This window comes from Monopterus albus, unplaced genomic scaffold (genome assembly GCF_001952655.1).
Source record: "Monopterus albus unplaced genomic scaffold, M_albus_1.0 scaffold32.1, whole genome shotgun sequence".
Taxonomy (NCBI): Eukaryota; Metazoa; Chordata; class Actinopteri; order Synbranchiformes; family Synbranchidae; genus Monopterus; species Monopterus albus.
The window spans coordinates 1,710,041-1,724,206 of record NW_018127912.1 but is presented as its reverse complement, the minus strand read 5'-3'; the positions used below and the strand labels follow the sequence as shown (position 1 = coordinate 1,724,206).

At 41.5% G+C, this 14,166-nt stretch overlaps 1 protein-coding gene across 22 annotated transcripts in view; it reads left to right on the top strand.

Moving 5' to 3' along the window:
* The window catches only part of ptprdb (protein tyrosine phosphatase receptor type Db), a 140,937-nt gene that overhangs the window by 62,752 nt on the left and 64,019 nt on the right, over nucleotides 1-14,166 (top strand). The gene's annotated exons all lie outside the window — the stretch shown is intronic.

Sequence of the window (14,166 nt, the reverse complement as noted above, 5' to 3'; positions counted from 1 at the left end):
TCTCTGTGCTCCCCCAGTGGGTGTGTGCATGTCCACGTGCATGAGGGTGTGTTTGTCTGAGTGTGACTGTGCACAGAGTACAGGCATGTGTATTGTCTCCCTTTTCATAGCAAAGCAGACATAACAGGGCTGTGGCAACACTATGAAACACGCACATATATGCACAGAGTTAAAGGCACTAAAATGCAGGATTATAATGTAATCTGATATTTTTTGGCGGACATGTCGAGTCACTGATTTGAATCCAGTCTGCAATACCAGAGGGGGCGTTTGCAGGCTATCTTAATGTATGCTACTTCCTAGACCACATGAAAAAGAACAATCATCTAAATGAGAATTGCAAAGCTACTGTACATCTCTCTGACTGGAATTCAGCAGTCAATCTTTGTATTAGCATCAACACACAGAAACTATCACATGCACATGCAGTACACATAGAGTACAGCTGAGGCAGTTTATCATAAGTTACTTACCCCAGATGGACTGCCCAGCTCATGCATGCATACAAGTACACACAACCATACAAACAACATTGATTAAGCTCAATACACACACACACACACACACACACACTGCAACACAGGGGTTTCTTTTTCTTGTTGTGGCATGTGCCCATTGTAAGAAGCCTAGTTGTGCCGCTCTGCTCTCCTCATAGACTGTTTAGCTGCTTGCTGCACTGGGCAGCAGCCAGTAAAATGGTGGCGCTCACTGTAAAAGACTGCTGGCTGCCATTGATTTGGCCCAGCAGGTCTCTGAGGATACACACTGTTGCCCTGCCAGCTAAGCCCAGGGAGGGGGAATGCGATGTGTGTATGTGTGTGTTTGTGTGTGTGTGTCAGATAGAAAGAGAGAGGGGACTGTAAACTACATTTATTGACGTGTACAGTGGTGCAGTGTGAGAGGACCACTCTGCACTAACTATATATTTCGAACAGTTCAGGCCCCTTCGGGAGAACAATAGGAAAGTCCAGAGCGATCAATTAGCCATAATGCTTTAGATGTGATTTGTTGTGTTTATCCACATCATGAGAGCAAGGGAAAACAGCTCGTCGACAAAAGTGCTCTTTTCTGGACCCCCCCATATTTTGCTGTCTTCCCACCTCCTTTTTCCTTGCAGTTCTTTTTTTTCCTCCCACACTTCAAGTCCTCAAACAAGCTCTGGAAAACAAACAATGGGAAGCTGGCATCAGAATATAAATAATGATTAGGGTCAAATGCTTTGGATTTTACCGCACATACATATTTCATTCATTATGTATGGTCACATACAGTATACAGCTACGCACACGCTGACTTTCTCACATGCACACGCTCTCTACTGTATACACACACAGGCCGTTTACTACCTTGATGTCCCTCGATGACAAAGCGTGACAAACGAGTCTGTTCGGAACACATTTATGTCTCGTGGTGCCCCCACCCACCCGTCCCCTCTCACTTTCCCCTCTCCTTTTCATGAGTTCGACAAGGGCAACTCAGCCATCCTCTCCAGCCACAGCTCCTATCCATCAGCACGCTAACATAACCTGCCGCTGCTCTGTGATAGATTGCTTTTCGTGTGCTGATGTATTGCCCTCTCAGACTTTGAGGAAGTGACAGATTAGATCATTACATTCCTTTATGATTATGTGAGTCTTGTTTTTTATATATATTATGGTTTTTTCTATGCTAGTTTGCGTTGTGCTATATGAAAAGCATTTTTCATTGTTGTGTACTTTCAAGGAGGGCAACAAAGAGGAAAATAGAACAGCTGGGTTTCTGTTTATGTGGAGGAACTGGAGGTAACAAGTGTAAAGAGGGGGGGTAGTGCACATAAAACTACATTTCACCATTGTGTGCTCTTGCAATGTACATGATTTTTCTCCACCAACTGCTGGCAGGAGAGAAATTGGTACATGTGATTATTTTAATGTCTATTTCAAGTGCCTTGACTCAAAAATTGGTGTGAAATGATGAACCAGAAGGAGGTTTTTTTCTTGTTGATTCTTAAGAACTGAGAAAGAAATCTAAGAATTTGCATTGATTTTATAAATGGAAACCAACTCTGTGCTGAAACTGGATTACATAGTCACAGTTGTGCCAGCGCAATGCCATATTGTCTACATTTGGTAAATTCTAGTATGAGCAGAAAATATAAAAATACTCCAAACAACAATTTTGGCCTCAGACATGTAAGCTACAGTGGCCATTGCTGTTTTATTAACTGCTCTTTGTTAACAGATTCTTTTGCTGGATTTTTTTTTTTGACATGATGATTGAAGTTAATAGACAGTGAACACCTTTCATGGCAGTTAGGGGTGTGACGAGACACTTAGCTCACAAGACGAGACAATATTATAACACTGTTTTTAAGAAATCTTCAATGATGAAATATATGACTGGAAAAAGAGAGGGGCACATTTGGAATACATGTAAAAAGTTAATTAAACCCACTGTTTTATGAAATAATAAGCCATACATGTGTAAAAATATGGCACGTAAGTGCTTTCTTTAGCTAATTTTGGCTGCGCTTCTTATTTACTCCTGGTGGGGGACATCCCTGCTGCACATGTTTGGCTCTGGCTTGAGTTGTCTTCTCTCTCATCTTGCGGTTTTATCACACTCTGAATCAAGCCTGTCAACAGATTTGCAGTAACATGACTCACTGATAGATCTATATAGGACACAAGTTGTGTTTTGGCAGGGATAGATCAGTAAGATCTAAATGCGTTTACCACCGCAGTAGTCATCACAATCATCGAACCCAAATAAGACACCCTGCAGTTATATAGAGTGCTGGATCCACTTGAGACAGATAGAGCACTGATGGTGGCAACCAGAACGTTTTTGCAGGATGTTTGGGAAATCATGTCAGTCTTGCCATCTTCTCTCTCTCTCTCTCTCTCTCTCTCTCTCTCTCTCTTCATTTCAGACACACACATCCTTAAACCACACACTCTCACACACATGCACACACTGCAGGTCCAAACTTCCTTCTTCAGTGACATCATCGAGCTGTGGTGCCCCCAGTGGTAGCAAGCCTAGGAAGGGTGGAGGCATCGCCGCTGGTGCTCAGATGTCTGATTTGATTCACCCTGACAACCAAGGCTCCTTTGGGAGCCCTGTAGCCACGGCAACTTCCATCACAACATTTTGGGTGGTTGGTTGACGGGGCCAGTCAGGACTGGTGTTCCTTGCATCCATTTTTGATTGCCAGTGTACTTAGTCACTCTCCCTGGGCCTGTCTCCTTGTGGAGAGGCAGCCACACTTGATGCAAAAAAAACCAAACAAACAAAAAAAACATTACATTTTTATTGAACCTAGTCTTAATTATTGAGCTAGAGGGGATGTGGGTTTTGCTCTCTGTCTCTCAAGTTCTCTCTCCTGTCTCTCTTTTCAGCTTGGAATGAAGAGATCTTTTTATTCCTTCTGTCTCTTTTCTCTCTCATCTTTCTTTATTTGTCAGACCTCCATCCTTCTAAGATATGTAACTTCATATTCAGACAAAGTAACCGCCAGTGGAAAATAAGAGGCAGCTTGTGTTATGGAAAATTATGCAGTATGTTCACATATTCCTGCAGAAAATCAGAGAACTTGCCACACAGTATATGACCTTACTAAGCGTGTCAAAGCTCATGGCAAATTTTGTGCTCCTTGCATGCATTTAGCATCTCTTTCTCAGTGTTTCCTTTTGGAAAAGCTGCATTTAACTGCACTGACACACTTCTTCGCTACTTTAAACTGGCAACTCCATATGCAAGATATCATCTTCAGACACATGATGCATTCTAAATTATAACAGTGATGGTTGATTGTACAGTTGGTGAGGTTTCTTCAGTATATTACCATGCACAGTGCAAAAACATTGCAGTCCTTTAAAAATCCATGTATGATGTTTACCATTTTACATTTCCCCGAATGTTATTTTGAGTCAAACTCATGTACTCCCACAGCTCTGCTGGTCAAAATCAATCTGAGGGAAAAGGTTTGGTAACCCCATCCTTCTCTTTTAGCCATTGTAACATGACATTGGAGATCATTGATCAAAAATGTATTTTTAGATCCAGTTGTCCATCGCCTCCCCTTTGACCTTCAAGGGGCTGTTATTGTTATTCTTTATGCCATAGCTGTCAAACTCCTTCAATTTCTATTTCTGTGGTACTAGAAACGTAGCTTAATTTTCATTCTGAGCTTCCTCTGGGTTTTCTCTGAACTGGATGAAAAGAAGAAGTACTTTGGCTTTGCTTTATTTGTCCACTCTACATAAAATGACCTTGAGAGATTCATGGAGGAAGCATGATTTCTTGCATTCATATAGAGGTCTTCTTCATGTGGCCTCAGTCAGCAGTTGCTCTAGTGCTCAATGGAAAGTGTTTTTCTTTCACAATAGGAAGGCCATCTCTTACGTTGTGGCTCACAGTGGAATTCAGTGAATGCATGAAGCAGGGGTTCATAAACTGCTGTGTGGTTCCTCTGCTGCCACCTCCTCCTCCTCATGCTTGTGCTGAGTCAGAAAAAAAACATGAGGATCATTCAGTCACTGTGGGGCATGGAATGTGTGTGTGTGGCTGTTTCTGTGAACAGGTGCAAGTCCAAAAAGCAAATGCAGTCAGTGCAAGAAGTGTACTCTTAATAGGGCAAAGAGCGGAATGTAAAGAGCTCTATTCCAAACTGAAGAACCACCATCTATTGAACACCCAGTGGAAATGGTATATAATAGAAGAGGATGAGGGATAACATGGGCATTGTGAGGATCACAGGTCCAGGCTGCTTCTGAACTGGAGGAAATCCATATATTACTTGATGTGAGACCTGCTGAAAGCCTGTAAATGATTATTGCCACCTGCCATTCCACCTGCTTAGGGAGGTCATTGGGCCAGCTAGAACAGTAGATCTCTCTCCCTGAGTGTGTGTGTGTGTGTGTGTGTGTGTGTGTGTGTGTGCGTGCCTGGTATTACCCACATTGTGGCCATTGAAATCTGTATACACACACACTGTGGACACTCAGCCTTCCTCATGGGGACTGGGTGCTGCATGTAAGTGACTGAATATTACGGTGACAACTTGGTTTAAGTTTAAATAATTGGGGTTAAGCTTAGGCAAGCAGTGATAGTGGTGGTTTTAGTTAAGGTGAGGGTGAGTCTCCATGAAATTAATGTAAGTAAAGTCCCCACTAATGAAAACAAACTTGTGTGTACACTTAATATATAAGTGTGTGCCTGTGTCAACACATATGTTCTTTCTGGTTTGTGTCCAGCTTGGCAGCTTAAGCCTCAGCAGTCCTACTGTAACCGTGCTGCAGGCTCATCCATCCATAGATCTGTGCTTTCCTCCATCCATCCATGTACTAAAACATATTACAGAGATGACTGCCTCCGATGTGGCACTTTCCCCCCAGCACTAAGGGCTCTCTGGTGCACAGCGTGTGCCACTGGAGGCAGGCATATCTTGGCCACAATGAGGTACACAAATATATATATATGTATATATATATATGCCCTCGCACAAGCACAAGAATATCAATATCAACACACACACACATCATGTATGAAACAAGTAGATTTATTCATGTACTGTAGGTGCAGCTTGAACTGGTACTTTACTCAGATATTGGCTTTTTATTATGTTTTATATTGTTACTACAACATTGCAGAGAGACAGACTTGCAAAGCATAAATTAAGCTCATAAACAATGATCTACTGTATTTAGCACTGTGAACAGACACAGTAGGACTATTTTCAGTATTGATTACTTTATTGTTTATATAATTGATTAATTAAATAGTTTAGTATGTAAAAGCTCAGAAACAGTGAACACTTATTAATAGCAACTTAGGAGACATCTTGAAATAACTCTTTGTATGACCAACATGTAGAAGCTCACAAACTATCTTACTGTACTGCTCAGCACCTTTTTCTTTAACCTTCTTGCCCATCAGCTGGTGCTCGCCCCTCATCTACCTCTCATTTCCTCCCTCCATCCCTCCCTGCTGCTATCTTTATGACCCTCTCACTAATGCACCGCTCAATTAGCTATCGATGAGGTTTCCACTAAAGGCTGGCTACATAGGTAATTACATGTTGTCATCCCCCTACCTTTTGCTAATCCACTCAGCTTCACTCCACTTTTCTCTGTCTGTGTCTCTCTCCTTCTGGCTCTCTCAATATCATGGATGGCTGCCAGAGATGGTCCAATAGAGGCTCAGCGTGGGCCTGTTAGTCACAGCTGGCTTAACCATTCATCTGGCCACATTCAGCACTTTGCTTAGTGCACAGTTTTCACTTTTCTCCAGCCTGCATGTCAGCTCTGTTATTTGGATCATTTCATCATTAGAATGGGAAAGGTAGAGCCACCCGCTGGCTAAATGCTGATGAAACTCTGCTCGCTAATAGAGATGATAAACAGGGTTTTTTTTTTTCTTTTTTGTCTGTCAGAAAATGTCAGACACTGAGGTGAAATGACAGGTGGAAAGTGTTAGTGGGAGGGATTTATACTTTTTGTGTGACAGTCAGAGAGCGTAGGCACTGTGGCTCTCTGCTCTGATGCCTATTGATGAAATCGCCTGCCTCAAGCCGACAGTCCACAGGCAGCCCGTGAAGCTGGTGGGATGTGTTATTGTGCTTGTGTCTGCTGAGGCCAAGTAAGGAAACGAAAAGACTATTTATCAGCTTTACTGCTGCTGAAATCACTTGACGCAAACATGTTGTCTATGTGTTGTCCTCTTCTGTTACAAAAACAATAATGACGTTTGATATATAAATGTCTGTTCAAAACTCCACAAATTCTGCTGTTCTCAAGGTCTGATCATTATTCAGCAGTGTTGTAACAATGTAGATTTTCATCTTCCATGTGTTGGGGCCAGGCGAGGACTAGCTTTTGAAAGGACTAGGCATCTTCCTGGGATTCCAACATCAAGAAAACACAAAAAGAGCCTGCAAACTGAACTTTAAAATCAAAATAAGAATATATATTCAGGATAAAAATCGAAGCGGGACTCACAATCTAAGTGGGTAGACCTTGGATATAGTGTAAAAAATATTCTATTTTGGATACAAGGGAATGTAATAACCCCCAAAGTCAGATAGTTTATTCACATTCCAATCTTCCTTACTTTAGAGAAAAATAAAATATTGGTGAGACCAATACTCACACCGCCAAAGTGTAAAAAAAAAAAAAAAAGTGCAGAGGATGAATAATAGTTTAGTAGACCTTCAGAGATAGGAAGAAAGATGTCAAAACAGAAAGTGAAAGAAGCTGTTAGTGAAAGAAGAAAGGAGAGGGGAGGAAGGAGTCAGGGTGTATGGAAGGAATTAAAGAGGCAAGAAATGAGGGGAGGAAGGGAGGGATGGAGGGATGGTGGGAGGGAGGGAAAACAGAGTGTTTGGGGAGAGGCAGAGTGTTTGGCAGAGGAAGTGATAAGTTGAGTACAGCCAGACAGCCTAAATCCTCATCTCAATCAATCACATTTTCCTTTCCTCTCACTTTGTCTTATTGATTTCTTGTTTCTGCCCGTGTCTTGAAAGCTGACTCAAATTACTTCACTGAGTTTTTAGGCTCCATCTCCCAGTGAAAACTACTATTTAGTCATTAGTTTTCACAGCTGTATTAGGAACGTTATGGTAGCAGAAGGGTCCTAAATAGCTAATGGTCCAACCACCCATTCGCCTTCAATTTACATATGAAGCCGCTTTACATTTGCCTATTATGTTTTGGGAGAAACTAATGCTGGCCAGATTACCCTGATCGATCAGAGGTATTTTAAGTCTTTAAGTCCCAGTCAAGTCTTCACAAGCAAATTGCAGATCCAGATGAAAAGCTTTTATTCCAACAGATGTTGAACATTTTGTATTGCAAGCTGTATGTATTGTGCTGTTTACATACTTGAAACAAGTCTTTTAAATGCATAGCCTAATTAAATATTAAAGTATATGACCTTTTATAGCTGCACACTTATACTAGCTAAAACAAATAATTACATATAAAATAAATACAAATAAAAATTTTTGCTTATCTTAATACGTCAACCTTTGAGTTTTGCAACTTAAGTCCAGGTTGAGGCAGGCTGTCAATTTGACAGCTCTGTCGAGGTCAGAATGTGGAGGAAGTGTTTCCTTACAGGACTAAATCTAGTATTTCATAGCCCTAGCAGTCATGATAGCATTTTAAACATTAAAATGACAGCACATAGTAACTTACTATAGGGTAGCACTAGCATGAAACTCCAATCAATCCACGCCGCTCCGCCCAGTGCTCCCTCTCCCTGCTCCGCTGTGCTCTACTACAATCTGCTATGCTCCGCCACGCTCTGCCCAGGTCTTCAGATGTGTGTGATTATGAAATTACAATAAACGATAATGGAATGGAACGTACTGATCAACCACAAATAACTGAAAGTCTCTGACTGGTTAGAGAAGTCAGTCCTGCTCAAAATCTTTTAGAAGCTAATATCGCTACACTGCTGCCAGTGCTGTTCAATGAGTCTGGGCCCCAGGAGGCTTCGACAGCACCTCTCCACATTAAGACAAGTCTTAGAGCATATACAAAGAAAGTATGTGGAAAAGGTTACACACTGTAGCTCTAAACCACAATTGGGTTATTTACCTACTGTAACCCTAATGAAGTAGCTGTCTGAGCTTGATGGCTGAAAAATGCTTTTCCTGTTTGCAGGCAGGTGTCATTCAGAGATGTTTGTGCTCTGACGTGTGTCGGTTACCCTTAACCCATTACCCCATCTCTGTATACATCGTTGCATATTTACAGATGCATGAGAAAATGTAGGAGATACGGCTGATGTGTATGTGGTGTATGTGCCTCTCTCCACCCACTTAACACCAGCAAGTGACTCATTTTTGTGAAGGCTAAAGTGTAAGTTTGCTGGAGCACTCTTTTTCTGTCTTTCCTTGTGTGTGTGTGTGTGTGTGTGTGTGTGTGTTTGTGTGTCTCTCACACTTTCACATACACAAACTTCGCTACCGTATACATACACCTGAGTGTTAAAAGCAGGTGAATCACATTAAACAGAGGCGATTAAAATCTCTGTCACAGCATGATGCCATCAGCTGCCATCCCCACAATCACTGACACTGAACTGTGTGCCTTAACGATCAGCACTTCTCTGGAAAACACGCTCAAGGGTTACTTCTGGGGTCTATCTGAGTGTTTGTGTACAGCAGGAGACATCACTGTAATCAGTGTGTGCATGAATGTATGTGTACACACATGCTCAGTAGACGTACATCAAACAAACACGCTCCCTTCGAGCCATTTGGAGCTATTTTTTGTTTGTTGTGCTGTGAGAGAGACTGTTATAGTTTGCTGGTATTTATGCAGAGCGTATTTCCATACTGCTTGTTACCTGTCAAGCTGTGAGTGACAATGGCATATTCAGCATCTTTGGTAGAGCTCTGGCGTAATTTTAAGGAGTTATTAAATAATCAATTCGTAGCGCTTTTCAGGCGTGGGGTACACGACATTGCTACCTTCATCAGTCTGTTAAAGCGACGGCTTTCTGTCATTCAGACCTTCAGATGTTAATTTTCCTCATGACTTCATTCTGACATGCCCAAGACTGTGACAATGAGATGTATGGTACCTAATCTTGTACATGCCTATCCGTTAATGTGACTGCATACAGCTCAGACTTGTGCTGTGCTGAAAGTGATGCGTAAATATTAGTAGGTCCAACTAGCGCTGGGCGGTAAACCGTTTCATTTGGAGTTAATTATTATGATCAGAGCTATGGCAGAAAATGTCACAAGTGATGCTGCTGTCTTGCTACATACAGGATATCTGACCAGGTCTTAACAGGTGTGTTTGATTCTGTTTTTGGTGACATATAGAAGCATAGGGAGAGAGAAGAGAGGAGAGGAGAGGAGAGCAGAGCAGAGCAGGAGGGGAGGGGAAAGAAACTCAGAGCATCATGGGGCCCCCCAGCAGCCTAGGCCTATAGCAGCATAACTATGGGAAGGCTCAGGGTCACCTGATCCAACCCTAACTATAAGCTTTATCAAAAAGGAACGTCTTAAGTCTACTCTTAAAGGTAGAGAGGGTGTCCGCCTCCCGAACTGAGACTGGGAGTTGGTTCCATAGAAGAGGAGCTTGATAGCTAAAGGCGCTGCCTCCCATTCTGCTTCTGTGGACTCTAGGAACCACAAGTAAACCTGCACTCTGAGAGCGAAGTGCTCTGTTAGGATGATAAGGCTCTACGAGGTCTTTAAGATACGATGGAGCCTTGTCATTAAGGGCTTTGTATGTTAAAGTAAGAAGTTGCAGGTCATCCAGGCCTTTATGTCTTTAAGACATGCTTGAAGTTTGACCAGCTGACCTGATTCATTTGGCTTCATAGATAAATATAACTGAGTATCATCTGCATAGCAATGGAAATTTATGTTGTGCTTCCTGATAATATTGCCTAAAGGGAGCATGTATAAAGTGAAGAGAATTGGACCTAACACAGAGCCCTGTGGAACACCGTGACTAACTTCAGTTTGTGTGGAACATTCATAGCAGCACTGAGATCTAAGAGGACAAGTATGGAGACAAATCCTTTGTCCGAGGCTAGGAGAAGATCATTGGTGACTTTCACCAATGCGGTTTCTGTACTATGATGGACTCTAAATCCTGACTGAAAATCAGTGTGTTCATCAGTGTTTTCATTAACACTGGAGTTAACAGGCTATAATATTTCTTGTCTGTTTATTCTAAAATAGGCTTCTCCTGGCAGTAGAATAAGCCACAAATGTATATAAAGGCCCAGACAAAAAAAAATCATGGTATACTGTGAAACTGTCAGAATCTTATAAAAAACATGGTACATGTACATGTTTTTTTTTTTTTTGTCATATGGCCCAGCACTAGGCCCATCTTAGTAAGACTGTCATTGCATCTTTTATCCAAAAATTGACTAAGGTGCCAACATGTTCAGATGCCCTCAGATTGCATGTCCAAAAGGTTTTCATGTGTCAGGCGAAACCACCTGAGACAGGAAAGTCTTGAGACCAGAAGAATTTAAGTCCTTTAGGGTGCAAATTAAAAACACCAAGCAATTTCAGTGCAGCCTTTCAAGGTTGTCACAATGGTTACAGACAGCACTGTCAAGCATGCGACAGTAAAGTTGTTGACTCTTTAAAAATCTACATCTTGAGGTCAGAGTTAAGACAGAGTAAAAAGCTTTGAGATAAGGCAAGACTGAGGCCAGTTTTACACCTGTAGTTTGGTTCATTTGATTAATTTAATTGACCTGCTAGAGATAAATGTCTGTCAGAAAATGTCCTTGATGTTTTCATATCATCCTCCTTCATCAGCGCCACATGAACCTACATGGGGAACTCAGACTCATGCCAGGAAGATGGACTTAACTGCATCAGATCTCTAGTATTATAAGGTCTTCTGGTTTTGCCATTTTAGTTTTCACACCCACAAATGAACTGCACCAGAGGTGACTGACAGCTGTCACAGCAGCCCAAATACACTTAGTTCATTTGGACCAAGGCATATACAAGTTAGGTATAAGAGCAGCCAGAGACCATTAAAGTAGAGCTTGGCCATTGTGAAGGGCCACAGCAGTAAACAGACATATTGGGAAGTCTTTCTGACTTGAGTGCATCACTATCCTTATTGGAAAAGGAGGAGGACCCAAACCTCGTTTTTCCTACACGGCTTATCTTGTTTTTCGTGCAGTGCTATGATGCAACAAATACAAATTGTCTCTCCATTGATATTTCTCTCAGTCTGCCACTGTTTCAACAGAGCAAATAGAATACCTTAATTAGCATGTCTAATTACATTTGGTGGTTCAGCTTTGCGAATATCAAATCAAATTAGGATACGTGGTGTTCTTCAACATAGCACACGGTTTGCCTCAAGCTATGCTTTTTAGGATCAGTCTTTTGCCTTTGTGTCTTCGCTTTGTAGTCTGTCCTCCTCTGTCTCTCATCAACCACCCACACTTTCTTTTCTCCTTTAAATTTTTGGATCTCATTTTCGCTTTTAATTTTCTTTCACTTTTGTTTCCTCATCTTGCAAATTTTAAGTCCCATCTCTTAAATAATTTTTTTTCTCTTCAGCTCTGTGGCAAAATGCAATTTATAAAATACCCTCTAAATGGGACCAAAATAAATAAAAACTGTTCATCCAATAAACAAGTGGTTCATGTAACAACAACTGACTTTTTTGCAGAAGATGATGTAGCTGGTATTTTCAAGCATTATAGCTACAGCTTTTTAAATATTCAATATTCAAACTGGCCTTTTTTTCATTATTGTTATTACAATATGAGTGGTATTACATTTTCACCCCAGTGAGAGAAACATCATTTTACATTTTTAGAGATTAGCTCATATTCCAGTCATCATTACAGTAATACTTTCCCCTCCTCCTCTGTTCTCCCTTCTCCTCCATCTTTGTCCCCCTTCCTATGTGTCCTTCTGTCTGTCTTGTGGAAAAATATAAATCAGTCTGTCACTCTTTAGGTCGGTCTTTGTTCTGTCAGAAGCTATTCCACAGATAGGTATGAGTGAACGCTGCAGGCTCAGAGCAACAGACAGTGTATAATTGAGTGACAGGGACTAATGTAAGTGACGGTCTTAGATCTGACTGTAATCCACAACAGCAGCACGAGCTCAGACATCGAGGGAGGCCTTCAGTCAGGCCCTCGCAAACACAAGCAGTGACAGCCACCCAGATTTGGTCACTACCTGCCTTTGTGTGTGTTTGTGTGGCTCACGTTGTCTTCTTTTTGTCTTCTTTCCATAACGGTTTTCTGTTCTTCCCTATTTCTGCAGCTTTCTACTTTCTCCGTGCTCTACACATCTTTTCTCATCTCTTTCATTCTGTCCCCCCTCCCCCTTCGTTATCTTGGCTCTTTAATTAACTTGACATGCTGTGAAGTGAGATACTAAATAATGCAAGCTTTTCCAGTGACATTGAATCAGTCAGAGGGATTATCGGCCACACGCAAACACGTGCACACACTCACCAGAATAGGTGCCCTTCTTTATCAGTGATCTACCCTTACCTGCATGAATTTTACAGCAAAAAAAGAATGCCTTAGGGTATAATATGTGGAATTTGTAGTGCTGTGCTGCAAAAATGTAAATATATTGGTTAAAAACACCTCTATCAACAAAAACACTACTTAATTAAATGAACCATGAACAAAAGCATCATTGGGTTTCAGAAAATCTAAATAAGAAAAGGTAACCGCCCCTTGAAAACTAACTCAAATTTAAATTGAGCTCTAAAATCCCAAACTAAATGAGAATAAAATGAAAAATTAAAGCAATAATTTCCCTGGGTTTTACAATAGATACACTAGGTACCTAAATATTATGCCTTTTCATATTGTATTGCTGGGTTCCCTTATGTACTGCAGTAGTGTAAATCACAATGCAGAGGACTTAATTTGTGCTGGGAGAGATCTAGGTTATCCCAAAGCAATTGTTTTGGACCAAACAAAATGGAAAATCTAGTGGGTTTAACTGTTTGCTGCTTTGGCTGCAGGGATGCTAAGAGCTCTCATTTCCAGCGTTCTTCTACCCCCACCCCTTGTCTTTTTTAATCAGATGGCGTGCTCAGGAGTGGAGGGGATTAAGACTGCTGCAGCCATTGCTGATGATTATGTCCAGTTTTGGAAAGCCCACATGCACATCGCAAGAACATTGAGCTTGCTTATATGCAAGCAATTTAGTACAGGCACTGGCAATCAGTATTTATATACACATGCATGCACGTACAGCACAAAGGCGTCAACATATGCACGAGCTTGCCCGTGTGCATGCACGTACAGCACAAGCCAACACATTCATTCAAGAAATAATGCAAATCTCTCAAGTCTCTGCTCACTTTCAGTGTCTCTCACTCAACACTGTCAGTTTCTGGACAGCAGCAGTGATCTGCCATGTCTCATTGTGTCATGTGATTTGAGCTGTGAGATTTCTGACACACAGACTGACGCCTGTCTTTTCTAATGCCAGACACTCGCACCAGGCGCTGCAGATGGTAGAGAGACAGAGGGACAGAGACCGTAAAGAGGCAAAAAATGATGGAAAACACAGAGAGAGATACCAGGGAGAGAGTAATAGCAAAACACAAGATAAATGAGAAGGGAAAGGACCAGATAGGAGAGTAAAAGGAGGAAAGGAAAAGTGAGCTAAGGATGAAAGGATAGAGACAGTTGAGCTGTTTG